General features: G+C 45.5%; 1 protein-coding gene across 1 annotated transcript in view; it reads left to right on the top strand.

Moving 5' to 3' along the window:
• Positions 1-17,376, top strand: part of LOC147447479 (pentatricopeptide repeat-containing protein At1g62350-like) — a 53,793-nt gene that overhangs the window by 19,037 nt on the left and 17,380 nt on the right. The window lies entirely within an intron of this gene.

The raw sequence follows: 17,376 nt of genomic DNA, 5'->3' as shown, positions 1-17,376 counted from the left end.
CCTTACAACAGACTTATCCCTCGACCTGGGTAGTAGGACACTCCCAGCTCATTTACATTGAGAGCCACACCGAGTTGCGGTTTGGAGGCGTTGTTGGCGTTGATTATGTTTTGGTTGACACCGGAGGATTAGAGGCAGGAGATACATGCAAGACGGGCCACGACGCAGACATATTGGTTTGGCCTTTCCTCTTTCTCAGATGATCTTCACAGCGTAGATTGCTCAGTCTGGCTTCCCTTCTTCATATAGAATGATTACAGTGCAGACAGCTTGGTGTGACTACACCTCTTCTCAGAGGCCCTTCACAATGCAGACTGTTGAGTCTGGCTTTCCCCTTATCTTGGATTACCCTTCCTACTATCAGGACACCATCCGGTGGTGGTCCGTGCGGTCTCTTGGTGATTGCTGCAGCTTATGGTAGCTTCTATAGTGCAGAGTGCTTAGTTTGGCTTTCCTTGATTTGGAGGAGTTTACGGCGAAGATTGCTACATCTGGCCTTACTGGAGTTTTACACAGCTTAGCCACTTGGCCACATTGGGTTGCATGTTCATGCATTGACAGGCTTCTGGTCATTCTCATGACGGTTCCTGGGCTTCTCTATTTTCTCCAGACGGTTTGACTACAGACACCACAAATCCTATTGGGTAGGACACTTGTAGGTCTATTGGCACTTCTTTTACAACATGGAGTTGTTTTCACACTCAGTTCGGGACCTTCATGCAATATCTTCACCCCATATCGACGGAGTAAAGCAGTTTGCTACACTGCTTGTGACGATACTTTACCATGCAGATCTCTTGGCGGTTGTGACACCCCAAATTGCTGCTACACTCATGTAGTATTGTCCTTCAGTGGACATCGCAGTAGACATCTTCATCATTTGCCTCACATCTTCGGCTTCACGCGGTTTGTTCAACATCCGGTGCTGAGAGGGGTGTTAGACTTACACCACTTTGCTGCTTCACAAGTCTAGGGCATACATGTACGGCTAGTATGCCTCCGGGCTGGCCACCCTTTGCATATGCATTTAGATTGCTCTATTCGGCCGCCCACTTCTGGGCCGACCGCCCACCTTGTCCGAGCGCCCTCTATATTCCTATTTTTTCTTGTTGGGTTGTGGGGGATTTTTCCAGGCTTTGCCCGGCCGCCCACTTTTGGGCCGGCTGCCCACCTTGTCCGAGCACCCTCTATATTCCTATTTTTTCTTGTTGGGTTGTGGGGGATTTTTCCAGGCTAGGGGGGTTCTCACTTCCATTATCTGGTTACTGTGTATTGGGTCTTCTGCTCATGGTAGTCATTAGAGGATTTCCCCTCTTCACCATATCTTGCGTTTTGTGGTCTACTCTCTCTCTCTCTCTCTCTCTCTCTCTCTCTCTCTCTCACGCTTCCGCACACGCGCACTCACAATGGCAAGGGTGCCATCTAGCGAGCATAGGACATCTCCACTCCTCTGGCTGCACCTTGGATGTGGTGTTCTGCATCACGATGATCAATCACGTCGTCTCTGTCTAGATGCTCTCAGAAGAAACGCAAGGGTGATCCCTTGCTGCCCATCATCACCATCGATATGCTGCCTTACTGTTGGTGACCACGACTGCATGGGTTGCCAAACACGCCAGGCTGGCTGCACTAAAAATGCTGATGGAGCAAAAGACATCGTGCACACATGCACACACCCTGACACCTTAACACAACCCAAGGAATTCACTCAATTTCTTCACCCCACACACAACCACTCAAGATGTCACAAAATGCTGATGTGTCAAGTCAGTGAAGAGCAGAGCCAACCTTCAGATTACGGCCGAGGGGCCTAAACCCAAAGAAGAACAAGCAACAACAGAAGAAGAAGTCCTACCAACTTATGGGACCCCGTCCGATGGGGCCTAAGAGACATAAAGGATTAAAATAATGTAGGACCCTCCAACACACAACCCGGATTTTCCACTGATTGCTGACGTGGCAGAACTGTACGGACTTCCGCGTTTCACGCTGATAGTGCTAATGTGGCAAATTTTTGCAAAACGCGTTGACAGTGCTGACGTGTAGTTGTACGGATTTCTGCAAATCGTGCTGACAGATTTTGACGCTACCAGTTGCTTTTGAGTTTGAAGCTTTTCACTGTAACTGCTTTTCAGGCCAAGGGCCTTTAAATATGAGGTTAGGGCTCATTCTCTGACATGCTTCCTGGAGAAGGTGCAAAGTCTAGAGTATCGGCTTGTATTGTGTTGATGCAATATAAAGAAATACCGAAAGGGGCGCCAAGGTTTGGGGCCAATACTCTTTGGAGTGGAATTCTACCACTCCGTGTCGCGCGTCGTCTCTCTCTCTCTCTCTCTCTCAGTTCAGTTGTTATTGAAGTGCTAAAATTTTGTTCAGTCTGTTCTTTTCAATTGGCACGTGGTGCCCGTCTTGTGACAGTGGTATCAGAGCATCAGGCGTGTGCTTTTGCATATCGGTCCTACAAAAGAGCAAACAGAGCTACTGGAATTTTACTTGAAGTATCTTCGAGCCCCGACCCAGGACTTATTAGCCACTCCCACCCTTACTTCATCGCGCATCCGACGCGCTCCTGTCTTCATCGCTCTGTCTTACAGGGCATAAGCCATAAAGAACCCAAGACATAGAATTTATGGTTTCAGCAGAATATTTGCAGTTTCTGCTCAACGAGCTTCACGACATTCTTTTGCGACATCCTCAACAAAATCTTCTGATGTTGCGAAGTTTTCAACAATTTTTGAACTACATGTCACCCCCTCTGATGCCCCAGGTGATACCTCCTCCTCTAACATCAGAAAGTACGAGAGCTTCCAACCGGCAACCTTCTCAGCCGTCTATTCCGATCAGGGGAGTCTTCAAGAATATGGTGAAGCCATCTGACCCTGAATTAGTGCAACCGCCTTTGCCACCGCCATTGCCCCCACCTCCACCACCACCACCGCCACCAGGCTACAATGGTTGGAGCCCATATGGATACCCTTATTATCCATACCCGGGATATGCGCCTAACCAACCCAAAGATTTCAAAGACGTCGGCATGATAGTCAAATTTTTCACTTTTTCTGGGGTGAAAGATCGCAAGAAAGCATTGTAGTCCTACAACAATTCGACAACATCTATGCTTTGGGGAACTATACAGAAGAATCCAAGATTTCTCGAGCAGCGGGATTTCTTAAAGATAATGCTATGCAATGGTGGAGTTCAATTGCGACACAACCACATGCTCCAAGGACCTGGCAAGCTTTCAAGACAGTTTTTGCATGTAGTTACATGACTTTGATGTTTGAAGTCCGGATTTTGGCAGAGTGGGGCAACTTGAAAATGCTTGCCACCGAAGCCATGGACGACTATAACCAAAGGTTTCTCGACGTGTAGCTTTCGATGTCCTTCTTTAAGTTCATTTCCTTGGAGGACCAGTGCGAGCGCTACACCATTGGACTACCATCACCATTGCAAGAATATTGTCTCTCCAAGAAAGTCTCTACCATGCAAGAGCTTATGGGCCATGCCGCGCGGCGCGATCGGGTACAAGCTGATGAAGGGAAAGTTGGAGTTTACCATAGAAGAACCTCCGGCCACTAACCAGAACTTCTGGCAACAATGAACAAATTCTTGGGAATCGTGTGAAGAAGCAGATGCACTTTGATTATGATGCAGAGGGTGGAGAAATTGAAGCCGAGCTAGCCATGGGGCAAACTCAGAAAGTGGTACCGCTCATTGGTGCTCTTTCAGTGACTATACAAGATTATCATGGAAAAGCCGATTTCCACATTATGAAGTTGATCAATTGCGATGTTCTCTTGGGCATGCTCTTGCACGACAAGAATGATGCAACTCTCCAAGTTCGAAACGGAACCATCACCGTGATGCAGAAGGGCAAGCCAATTGTCCTTAAAGTTCGGTTGTCCGAACAAAGCCCTGAATGACCTCTCTAGTTGTTTTCTAGTTAGATACTTTTGAGAAAGTATTGTTTGAAATGGATGCTATTTGTTTTAAACCTGTCTTGGTGCCGATTTGAATTGTTTGACTCTGGTTTTAAATACCGGTTTCAATGATTGGTGATTTTACTTTTGGGTGGAGAAGTGAGAAATACTATTTTGGTATTGTTTGAACCTCGGAACAATGCAGGCCGATGCCTTGGGAGTGTTGTATGTTTGAAAACCTCGGAACGACGCATGCCGATGTTTGGGGAGCGTTCCATTGTATGCTAGAAAACCTCCGAACAACGCAGGCCGATGCATGGGGAGCGTTTGGTTGTATGCTTGAACCTCCAAGCGACGCAGACTGCGGTCTGGGGAGCGTTTGGTTGTACAGTCCTCTGAGCTCATAGCCCGGACCTTTTTAGGTTATTTGCGGGGGGAGTGACGAGGTAGTCGTTGAGTAGCTTCATATTGCATACCGTTTGTCTCAGGGGAGTGCTCAATGGCGCTGTTTGTTGTGTCTTGTAACATGCATATGTAAGCATTTGTGTTGCATTGTGACGTGCCAACTACTGAATATTCCTAACTGGATGAGATTGCCTGGGTATGTAATTTTAGTGCATCAAGACACCCATGGAAGATCAGTGCGGTTTGGGTGTGATGGCTAATTTTACTACCCCAGCATATCAAGAGTTCCGAATTGGACGAAAGGAGAAGCCAACTCCTTGAGATCAAAAGAGCGAAAGGAGAAGTCAACTCCTTGATTAAAAGAGCTGAAAGGAGAAGCCAACTCCTTAACAAAAAATATAATTAGCAAATTGATTTTCCCTCGGAATGCCCCTCGGAATTTCTTTTAAAGCTAACTTGAGTTGTTTTGTAGATATGCTATAATCGCGGGACGATTACTCTCTTTCAAGAAGGGGAGATGTCACAAACTGCTGACGTGTCAAGTCAGTGAAGAGCAGAGCCAACCTTTAGATCACGGCGAGGGGCCTAAACCCTAAGAAGAACAAGCAACAATAAAAAAAGAAGTCCTACCAACTTATGGGATCCCGTACGATGGGGCCCAAGAGACATAAAGGATTAAAATAAAGCATGACTCTCCAACACACATCCCGAGATATCCGGTTATTGTTGACCTGGCAGAATTGTACGGATTTTCGCGTTTCACGTTGACAATGTGGACGTGGCAGATTTTCGCAAAACGCGCTGACAGTGTTGACGTGGCTGCTGTACGGTGTCACAAAGTGATGACGTGGCAGACAGCAGAAACCCTAATTTCTACCAGAAACCCTAATTTCCGAAAGTCCCTATATATATATATATATATATATATATATATATATTTGTGGAAATGATGAGCGACGCGAATTTTACTTTTTTTATAAAAAAAAGAGAAAAGACTCTCTAAGAGAGAGAGAGAGAACTGATGCTTTTTATTTTAAAAGCTTTTGGGGCTCTGCTTTTGGGCATCCCTTGTATCTTTAAATAAGTGGTGAGGGCCTCACTTCTCAGAGCATCTGGACGCAGAGTCTGAGAGTGAAACCCTAGCCACTCTCTTGTACTTTGAACTGATTAATATAAAAAGAAATACAGAAAGGGGTGCTAGTCTTTGGGGCCAATATCTCTAGGCACGGAACTCCACCGGGCCAGTGCAAATCTATTGTGATCTGTGAATTGTTTTGAAGTGGTTATTTGGTGCTGTCGCGATTGATTCTTGACTTGGAGTGTCCAAGTCTGTTACAGCAAGAGGGGGGTATGTCACAAAGTGATGACGTGGCGGACAACAGAAACCCTAATTTCTGCAAGAAACCCTAAAATTCCTGCAAACCCTAATTTTTGCCAGAAACCCTTATTTCCGGAAATCGCGGAGGCTTTATATATATATATATATTTTTGTGAAAATGATGAGCGATGCGAATTTTGCTTTTTTTATAAAAAAAAGAGAAAAGACTCTCTAAGAGAGAGAGAGAGAACTGATGCTTTTTATTTTAAAAGCTTTTGGGCATCCCTTGTATCTTTAAATAAGTGGTGAGGGCCTCACTTCTTAGAGCATTTGGACGCAGAGTCTGAGAGTGAAACCCTAGCCACTCTCTTGTACTTTGAACTGATTAATATAGAAAGAAATACCGAAAGGGGCGCCAGTCTTTGGGGCCAATATCTCCAAGCACGGAACTTCGCCGGGCCAGTGCAAATCTATTGTGATCTGTGAATTGTTTTGAAGTGGTTATTTGGTGCTGTCGCGATTGTTTTTTGACTTGGAGTGTCCAAGTCTGCTACGTACGGATTTCGGCAAATCGTGTTGGCAGATTTTGACGCTTTTTAGACCAGTTGCTTTTGAGTTTGAAGCTTTTCACTGTAACTGCGTTTCAAGCCAAGGGTCTTGTAATATGAGGTTAGGGCTCATTCTCTGGCATGCTTCCTAGAGAAGGTGCAGAGTCTGGAGTACCGACTTGTATTGTGTTGATGCAATATAAAGAAATACTGAAAGGGGCACCAAGGTTTGGGGCCAATACTCTCTGGGGTGGAATTCTGCCACTCCGTGTCGCGTCTCTCTCTCTCTCTCTCTCAGTTCAGTTGTTATTGAAGTGCTAAAATTTTGTTGAGTCAGTTCTTTTCTATTGGCACATGGTGCCCGTCTTGTGACACGAGCTTCATGAAAAATCTCCCTCCAAGCTCAATTCAAACTCCAAACACCTCGACTTACAAGCCCTTCCCTACCTGTAGACACTACCAGGTGAATCGAGTTGATCAACGCTTGAAATCACACTCGATGGTGACCAAAATATGCAAGAAAAACCACCAAAAACTCAAAAACTCCAGCCACAAAAGGCCTCTCTCAAACCATTGCAAAAGCTTCACCAAATTCGAGTCTGTTGGACTCTTTGGAGTAGCCCCAATCCTAATGGCACCGATACAAGGTCACATAGTCTTGTAGAAAGCCGCACCTTCTTCCCTCAATTCCTCGTGCACACACATCCATGGAAACCTTAAAACTTCCATAGACTCTCCCAAGTGCAAAATTGAAGAGAATAACCTCTCATTCACTCCTCCACACACTCAAAAACAGGATGCGAACAAGACGGGACTACATAAGACCACTTGTGGAAACCCTGCTTCCTTCCACACACAAAGGGGTGAAAGTGCTGATCCCTCACTTCAAAAGTTCTTCCTCAACCTAAAAACTCACGGCACCGTTAGTGATGTGGCAATTTGAAAATTTTGACCCCCTTTTGACCTTTTTTTGGCCATTTTTGGCCAGTGTTGACCCTCGACGGGCATTTTTCGTGGGAAAGATACCAAACGGACTCTAAAATCCACCAAATTTTGTAGTGTTTGGTCCTATTTACCCAAACATTATTGCTATACGCCCACATCCCATTTTTGACCACTTCTAGGGTGGTTCGCGCATTGCTACATATCAGGTGCCACAAATAGACAATTACCACATATGTCAAACATCTTGGGTGGGGACGAGAGTGCCCACACCCTCCACTTGTATTATTTACATTCTAAAAAGCTCACACACATTCCCTAGAGCCAAAAGAAGCCACTTGGGGCCACATCCAAAGCTTCGATACCCTATCCAGGCATGTACGTGTGCCCGATTGTCGGCACGCAAGCATGACTATTTACAATGTGTACACGTTGCACCATTTTTGAAACTTGAAACCACTTTACAAAGCTCCCAAATGCATGTATTTACACGTTTTTGTACATATGACCATGTATATATACGCTACTTTGTACACGTCAAAAGTGGTTTATCATCATTGCCTAACCCCAAGTTGAGCATTTATGTTCAACACTTGCATCAAACATTGACATAAAGCCTCGAAAGTGACCTCAAAGTTCCTCCTGGATCATATGGAAACTCATCAAGTTTCATAGCACCACCTATGTGTCCAAGCATTCCACTCACATCAAACAGGAAAGCATCTATCGTCTTGCCCTACCCATACTTGGTATAGACAAAGGGCACTTCATGCCTGCGGCAACACACAACTTTCTCTTTTTCCGTAGCGCTATTTTCAATGCTTTACACATGGAATTGGGCTCTTTCTCTTGCAATTTCATCTTAAGGACTGGTCGCAAGAGACTTGCGAATACCTGTATTCTTTTGCTATTTGTAAAAGTGGAATAAAATTCCTCTTTAGACATGGCTTCCACATGCAACATAACATCTTTCCAAGCTCTCCAAGCACGATCAAATCTTGACCGAATTTTGCAACAGACTCATGCTCTTGCCTAAACAAACCAGTGACCTATTTCCATGCATCTTGGTGAGGAATCACCTTCTTGAATTGCTTCAAAAGCATCTCTTAAACCTGTCCCAATTCACTTTGTCATCCTGTGACAAGCCCTCAAACCATTCTCTTGTATTACCTCTAACCACCATATTGATACCTGCAAGCTTTTGCGCCTCACTTGAAACTGTACGGCATAAATATGTCAAATCAAGCTCATAAGACGCAAGCCAGTCCTCTGCATCCTTAGAACCTCTGAAAATTGATGGTTGGAAAGGATTCCATTCAACACCCAAAATATGGATACATCACCGCTCGAACTTCAAATTCTGAGTGCACAACTGGCAATTTTCTCTCTCCAGCGGGATCGCCAAAGGATGATGGAGCAAAAGACACCGTGCACACACACTCACACACCCTGGCACCTTAACACAACCCAAGGAATTCACTCAATTTCCTCACCCCACACACCACTCGAGATTCATGAAAAATCTTCCTCCAAGCTCAATTCAAACTCCAAACACCTTGACTCACAAGACCTTGCCTATCTGCAGACACTACCAGGTGAGTCGAGTTAATCAACGCTTTAAATCACACTCGATGGTGACCAAAATATACAAGAAAAACCACCAAAAACTAAAAAACTCCAGCTACAAAAGGCCTTTCTCAAACCATTGCAAAAGCTTCACCAAACTCCACTTGGTTGGACTCTTTGGAGTAGCCCTAGCCCTAATGGCACCGACACAAGATCACATAGTCTTGCAGGAAGCCACACCTTCTTTCCTCAATTCCTTGCACACGAAAACCTTAGAACTTCCATAGACTCTCCCAAGTGCAAAATTGAAGAGAAGAACCTCTCATTAACTCCGCCATACACTCAAAAACAGGATGCGAACAAGACGGGACTGCATAAGACCACTGTGGAAACCCTGCTTCCGTCCACACATAGAGGGGTGAAAGTGCTGATCCCTCACTTCAAAAGTTCTCCCTCAGCCTAAACATTCACGGCACTGTGAGTGATGTGGCAATTTGAAGGCTTTTCCCACCTTTTTTTACCCCTTTTCGACCTAGCTAGTTTTGAACCTTGGTGGACATTTTTCGCAGAAAATACAAAACGTACTCCAAAATCCACCAAATTTTGTAGGTTTGGTCCTTGATACCCAAACATTATTGCTACATGCCTACATCCCATTTTTGACTACTTCTAGGCCGGTTCGCACATCGCTACATATCAGGTGCCGCAAATAGACAGTTACCGCATATGTCAAACATCCTGGGCGGGACAAGAGTGCCCACACCCTCCACTTGTATTATTTACATTCTAAAAAGCTCACACACATTCCCTAGAGCCAAAGGAAGCCACTTGGGGCCACTTCCAAGGCTTCGATACCCTATCCAGGCATGTACGTGTGCTCGACTGCCGGCACGCAAGCATGACTATTTACAATGTGTACACGTCGCACCATATTGACTCAACCCTATGTTGGAGCAGAGCAAACACTATCACTGAAAGCTCCAAAGCTAAAGCTGAGACCCCCCTCCCCCCCCCCCCCCCCCAAGATAGTAAGTCCCCCTCCCGCTCAATCCTGGGAAAAGAGAACGAGTACCACCAGAAAGAAATCTGAGACTACCTGTAGTAAAACTGTTTCCTTTGTAACTGAATAGAAAAATTTGGAACTCATGGAACTCGAGACTCAAAAAGAATCACACCGTTGGTAAACTCGGATTGCTAAGAATAGGAAAACCTAAAAGGCAAAGTTACATGAAACGAGAACGGAGAACGGGACGTGGGGCTCTGGGATGCTTCCGGAACGGGGGGCCCTCAAGGTGGCGGAACGGGAACGGAGGCCGGAATGGTAGCCTTGAGGGAAAGGGGGAGAGAGCCTTGAGGGAGAGGGAGAGAGAGCTTCGAGGGAGAGGGTAAGGTAGAGAGCTTGAGAGAGAGGGTTTAAAGTCCTCCTTTATATAGGAGAGGTTGGAAATAACACCCTCCCAAAAGTTCAAAAGACTTGTCCCAAGTTGTCTTTTTTTTAAACTTTGGCGTTTCGGATGCCATTCCGAGCCCCGTTACGGTTGTTGTTCCGATTATGCCTGGGAAGGGAACGACGTTCCGTTCCCGTTTCCGTGTCGAGGAGATGTGGGGCTTCGGAACGCGTTCCAGGAATGAGAAGGCCTCGTTCCGCCCGTTCCCTGTTACTATGCTTAAAAGTTATCATGTGAGGATCATGTTTGCCAAAGAAGCCGTCAGGGTCCAACAAGAATCTAAACCAAATGTGTGCCACTCCTCTACATTTGCCAAGATCAAACGTGTAGGTACAATCCAATACAATATGCAAAACTGCATACAGACTCAGAAGAGCTCATACACTCCCACTATTGTAACTTGCTTCCTTAAAATCTTCAATAAAATTGTCCTTTCTACTTGTGCTAAAGGGAATATACCCACAACTGAACTGTGCAATCAATCTCCAATACACAACATGATACTAATAAAGGAAGAGTAAAGGATTCGGCTCGGGGAACAAGCCCATGATAAATGTTGGAGCTGATCTGTAACATACCAGAAAGCTAGGAAAAAAACTGCAAGGGAAGAACCTGCTATACTCGCCAGCCGTGGCTGGATCTGCACCCGAAGGACTTCCTCCAAGGTCGAAGCTCTCCAAAGGGATGTATGGAAGTGTAAGGTGCAGCAGAAGTGAATGCTGATATTACTCAAGATGAGTGCTCCGAACTGTGCTGAAGGGTTCCTTTTACTTACGGAAGGGAGAGCCTTTCGTGCCTTTTAGAGAGAGTGCAATTGTTAGGTGCAGCGGAATTAATGTTTGCGCTTTGCTCAAGATGAGTGCTCCGAACTGTGCTCAAGGTTCCTTTTGTTCTTATGGAAGGGAGAGCCTTCCGTTCTTAATGAGAGAATGCTATGATCACAAACAAAGTGAATGGGCACTGTGCGTGCAAGTGTATGAGACAGAGATTGAGAGAGAAGAGAGATACGACATCAGAGAAGACGTAAGACCCTCCTCCGAAGGCCCCACTCTTGTCGGCAAGAGTGGTCTACTTATGATTGCACAAACTGGTACAAACGGTATGCACGAGACTGATGCAAGTCTAGGCTATGTCGGTGATGACAACGGTGATGACGAGACCGACCTAAGGGCTGAAATCTGCAATCTTTTATCTGCTGTCCAAAAACGCTGATGGCTGAATTCTACCCTGCTTGAAAACGCTAGGAAAAACGCTGATCTTGCTGGTCTTTATGGCTGAAATTCTGCATCTACTTTAGGGCTGAAAACTGAGGTTTCTTGGCTGAAAACTGATGGTCTTTCCGGGCTGAATCGGCTACTCCTTTAGGGCTGAATCTGCTAGTACTTCATTGCTGAAAAACACTGCAATTGTAGCTCTTCAAAAACCCTAGGCATGGGGAAAAACGCCAGGCTGATGTTTGTCAAAAACGCTAGGTATGCTGAGTTTCCAAAAACGCTAGGGAAGGTCTTCTGCTGGCGATGGTTGCTGATGCAAAAACGCTATGCACTGGGGTTTTCTGGCGATGGCAAGGCTGATGCAAAACGCCAGGATCTGGGAGGTATGGTGATGACCACCTTGATGGAAACGCCAAGGTGTTGAGTCCTTTGCTTGGAGGGGAGACCACCAAGTTCTTGTTGAGAAGTTGCCTGTTGAGCTCGGCTCCTGTTGCCTCTTCTCCCAAATAGTGCTAGCTCTAGTTTGCTTATATACAAACTTAGCAAAATTGCCCTACCTACTTTTCAACAAAAGTCACTTAAAAATAATAAGTGAAAAATGTCAAAAATAGGTAAAATAGGCTAAATGCACTGGAAAATTCCCCTGGCTGATTCTGATGGATTTTGATGGGAATGCTTATGATCATGTTGTGTGCAACCAGAGGATATGCATCAACGCTAAGTGACTCGGCATGCACGGTCTACGAATAGACTCACAAAAGTGCCAGATCATTTCTAATTTAGACTGACTGGGCTGACTGAACCCTGATCATGCTATAGCTTGTCCACGGACACATAGGGTTGGATGTGTCACGTGACATCCCCTCCTTTTCAAAGTGAGGTACTGGTACCGAACTGTATGGCGTCGAGGGAGATCGTCAATAGCATCCGGAATCCTAGAAGGGACTCTTTGCCGGCCCACTCTGATGTGTGGGTCGTACGGTACTTGGACTTCATAAAGGTCTGTAACGCTTGCTTCTTTGGGCCGCGCCGAAAGCGACACAAAGTCTTCTGTGGCTCCTTCGATGCTTCAACTTCGTCTAGAGTCATGCTTCTTTCTTCTTCCATGAGTGAAACGTGCTCAACATACAATATGTCATGCCTAGTAAAAGGGATCACATAAAGATGCTTACGAAAATACAGGAAACGATCACGAATTAAACACTCGTACAAAGCGTGCGTATGAATCATGCGAACACAAAATACTTCTTGTGAGGGTTCTTTGGACTGAGGCTCGAGAGCCAAGATCAGTTCTTCCTGAATGATCAAATCGTCTTGTGGGGGTTCTTTGGACCTCGACTCGAAAGCCAAGATCGGTTCTTCGTGATTGATCGAATCTACAATGAGGTTAGCTTCGTTAGAAAAGGCATCCATCAACACATCATCCGTGTGAACAATCACATCATCTTCATGTAACTCATCATGCTTGTGAGAAATCACATCTTGATCATGCAAATCATCATGCTCTTGAGAAATCACATCTTGATCATGCAAATCATCATGCTTGTCAGTGTCATCCAAATCATCATGCTCATCATTATCATTCAAATCATCATGCAAATCATTGTCATTCAAGTCATCATCATGCAAAGCATGTGTGTCATGCTTGGGAGAAGAAGAGACTGAGAGAGTCTCTTTTTCCCGAATCTCTTGCATCTGTGCCTGAACTTGAGAAAAGAGTCGGAAGAACTCTTTCATGTGTTGGTCACTCTTTTCTTTGATGGCTTTGTTCTCGTGATCAAATTCGGCTTGTCTTGCTTTGTTCTCGCGATCAAATTTGGCTTCACTTTCTTTTTCTTCCAAGTCGTATTGACGCTTTATGGCTTCCATTCTTGCATCGTATTCACGATCTATGGCTGCCCATCTTTCTTCGTAGTCACGATCTATGTCTGCCCTTCTTCCTTCGTAGGCTTTTCTTTTTGCTTCTCGTTCTTGGTCCAACTCCTCCATAGGAGTTAGCGCAATCCTTGACGTAGATGGGAAAGGGGGAGGGTCGGAAAAACCTCCTGGTGGGGAAAATTCTTCTTTGCCTCTCTCATGCTCATCACCTCCAAGCGAAGTATCCATTCCGCTTCGAGTGATGACCATTTTGAAGTCATGGGTTCTTGTGGGTTCCTGTGGTCTTGGTTCTTAAGTTCACGAGGAACTTGGGTTCTTGGGGGTCTCGGTTCTTGAGGTTTTCTTTCGCTTGCAAACCGTGTTTGAGAAGGATCTTCTCTTCACCCGAGTTCTACTCCTTTCTGCGGGCGCACCCCTTGGAGGCCTTGCGCTCACACCAAGGTTGCTTTTTCCCACCTCACGTCGATTGGCCGGCCGCTAAGTGCACGGTCCGCTCTCAATGAGTGAAAAGAGACACAAGGGGAGGCTGGACAAGCCCTTCTTTCTTGGGATTCTTGACACTCTTCAAAAACACGATTAGGAATCGACACGCCCAAGCGAACTTGGGTTCGTGCGACCGCAACAAGCAAAAAAATTCTTGTGATTCTTGTGGTTCTTTCCTTGAGTGATACAGAACACTGCCAAAGCTCTGATACCAATGTTAGGTGCAGCGGAATGAATGTTTGCGCTTTGCTCAAGATGAGTGCTCCGAACTGTGCTCAAGGTTCCTTTTGTTCTTATGGAAGGGAGAGCCTTCCGTGAATGCTAATGATCACAAACAAAGTGAATGGGCACTGTGCGTGCAAGTGTATGAGACTGAGAGATTGAGAGAGGAGAGATATGACACCAGAGAAGACGTAAGACCCTCCTCCGAAGGCCCCACTCTTGTCGGCAAGAGTGGTCCACTTATGATTGCACAAACTCGTACAAACGGTATGCACGAGACTGATGCAAGTCTAGGCTATGTCGGCGATGACGACAGTGATGACGAGACCGACCTAAGGGCTGAAATCTGCAATCTTTTATCTGCTGTACAAAAACGTTGATGGCTGAATTCTGCTCTGCTTGAAAACGCTAGGAAAAACGCTGATCTTGCTGGTCTTTATGGCTGAAATTCTGCATCTACTTCAGGGCTGAAAACTGAGGTTTCTTGGCTGAAAACTGATGGTCTTTCCGGGCTGAATCTGCTACTCCTTTAGGGCTGAATCTGCTAGTACTTCATTGCTGAAAAACACTGCAATTGTAGCTCTTCAAAAATGCTAGGCATGGGGAAAAACGTCAGGCTGATGTTTGTCAAAAACGCTAGGTATGCTGAGTTTCCAAAAACGCTAGGGAAGATCTTCTGCTGGCGATGGTTGCTGATGCAAAAACGCTATGCACTGGGGTCTTCTGGCGATGGCAAGGCTGATGCAAAACGCCAGGATGTGGGAGGTATGGCGATGACCACCTTGATGGAAACGCCAAGGTGTTGAGTCCTTTGCTTGGAGGGGAGACCACCAAGTTCTTGTTGAGAAGTTGCCTGTTGAGCTTGGCTCCTGTTGCCTCTTCTCCCAAATAGTGCTAGCTCTAGTTTGCTTATATACAAACTTAGCAAAATTGCCCTACCTACTTTCCAACAAAAGTCACTTAAAAATAATAAGTGAAAAATGTCAAAAATAGGTAAAATAGGCTAAATGCACTGAAAATTCCCCTGACTGATTCTGATGGATTCTGATGGGAATGCTTATGATCATGCTGTGTGCAACCAGAGGGTATGCACTTTAGGTGACTGGCTACAGTTTTCACGCTTGTCAGAGGAGCTTCAGAGCATCCAACTACAAGGCATGAGAAGGGTGCAGAGCATGTGTCAGGATATCACAGAGGCAGTACTAGCTGAGTGGCTCACACCTCTCGAGTCAGCCGCGCCTAGATGGATGGAGGCCTTCACGCGACACGACAAGATTCTCTTCAAAACAGTGCATCGACACTAAGTGACTGGGCATGCACGGTCTACGAATAGACTCACAAAAGTGCCAGATCACCTCTAATTTAGATTGACTGGACTGATTGAACCGTGATCATGCTGTAGCTTGTCCATGGACACATTGGGTTGGATGTGTCACGTGACAGCAATGATCACAAACAAAGTGAATGCCATTGTGAATGAAAGTGCTGAGACTAAGAGAGGGGAGAGAGAGAAGAATACGACACCAGGCGGTTCTTAAACCCTCCTCCAAGGGCCCCCCTCTCTATGGCGAGAGAGGTCTATGCTATAGACTGCACAAATCTGGTACAATGGTCTAGATGCAATGGACTTGTTGACAATGTTGACAACGACGACGGGCTGAAAACTGAAAACACTAGGGCTGAAATACTGAAATCTGGAAAACATTGACTTTTTGCTGAATATTGACACTGTCGGCGAGGATGGCGATGACGACAACTTGACGACGATGCGCTGAAAACGCAGATGCTGAAATCTGAAAACAGCGGGCTGAAACTGAAAACAGCGGCTGATCCGACAGTACGGCGAGGATCTGTTGCGGGTAGGTGAGAAGTGCGAAGCTCAGGACTGAATCTGCAATGGCTAAGGGCTGAAAACTGAAAACGCTACCTGACTTGGCTGAATCTGACGGTGGAAACTGTCACAAGACGAGCACCACGTGAACAAAATTTTAGCACTTTAATGTCAGCACAAAATCCGGTTTTTTTGTATTGTTGCCACGTCATTTGATCAACGTAGATTGCAGTGATCCATACAGTTGCTCCGTTCTTCAGTGGGTCAACACGTCAGCAGTTTGTGACAGAAACTGCAAAACGCTAGGAGGATCTGCAAGAAGCAAGAAGGCCAGGCTTGATCTGCAATAGAAAATGCTAGCATGTCTTGTTGGCTGAAAACGCTAGGGCTCTTTGCCGATCTTGCTAGGACGATGCACTGCAAGTTGCTGGAACTTCTTCTAATGCCTCTTCTGTTGGAAATGAGCACCCCATCCTCTGCTTATATACCTGCTACACGTTGGATCGAGCAGTCCTCCCTACAGCCCCACGACCTCATAAAATGTGGCATAATAAATAAATAAATAAATAACATGCCTGCAACTGAACTGCCCCAAAATGCCATGGAAATTTGGGTGTGCTACCTTGGACAATGCAAGTGCTGGGTGGTACTGGGTGTGCAATCAGAGGATATGCAACTACTCTAAGTACCTCGACATGCACGACCTGTGCACATGCTCACAAAGGTGCCAGAACACTTCCTAGACTAACCTGAACCCTAGACGTGAGATAGCTTGTCCACATGCACATAGGGCTAGATGTGTACGTGACATCCCCTCCTTTTTAAAGTGAGGTACTGGTACCGAGTTGCATGGCTTCCTTGTAGTGTGCCAACAACTCTGGATAATCTCTCAAAAAATTTTCATCAACCCACACTGCCTCGTGGGTTCCTCGATCCTTGAACTTCAAAAAGTACTGTCGTACTTGCTTCTTTGAACCATAGTGAAACCGATGCAATAAGACTTGCTTTGGTTCCATGACTTCGGCTTCATCTATGATTTCTGGTTCTTCTTCTTTGGAAATGTCCTTTGGAGGTGTACCTTGAAACATTTTCAACCAAGCATAGTTTCTCCACACGACAATCACACGTCGGACGCACACGGGTACGGAAGTACGTTCAGACTACCCGAAATTCCACACGTCATCTTTCAGATAGCCTACTACATAGGATGCTACATACTACACCACCTGGCACTGGGCAATGGGCACCATGTTTAAAACTTTATACACAAAGACAAAACCATAGAATCTTTAGAAATTTCAATCGGGCATATAGACAGAGAATAAAAAGTGGAGAGATGGTTCCTCTAAGTAATAAAGTAACCTCCAAACAAAAAGGAGTGAGGATTGTAGAAGCAGGCCAAAAAACATTCAGGAGTGTAGTCTCTTGAAGGCTGAATCCAAAACATAAGTAGAGACGGTCTGCTAGAATCTAATTATAGATACTAGAGTCAACAGTGAACACCATACGGCATAAATAAATGTCCAAAACCATGGTCCAAAGCAGGTGGCTATGTGCAGTGAGCTCTAACTCTCACCATAGCTGACATCCTCATCGGCATA

Source organism: Adiantum capillus-veneris, chromosome 11 (assembly GCF_014529385.1).
Source record: "Adiantum capillus-veneris isolate H3 chromosome 11, ASM1452938v2, whole genome shotgun sequence".
Taxonomy (NCBI): domain Eukaryota; kingdom Viridiplantae; phylum Streptophyta; class Polypodiopsida; order Polypodiales; family Pteridaceae; genus Adiantum; species Adiantum capillus-veneris.
This window is presented reverse-complemented; position numbering and strand designations above follow the sequence as displayed.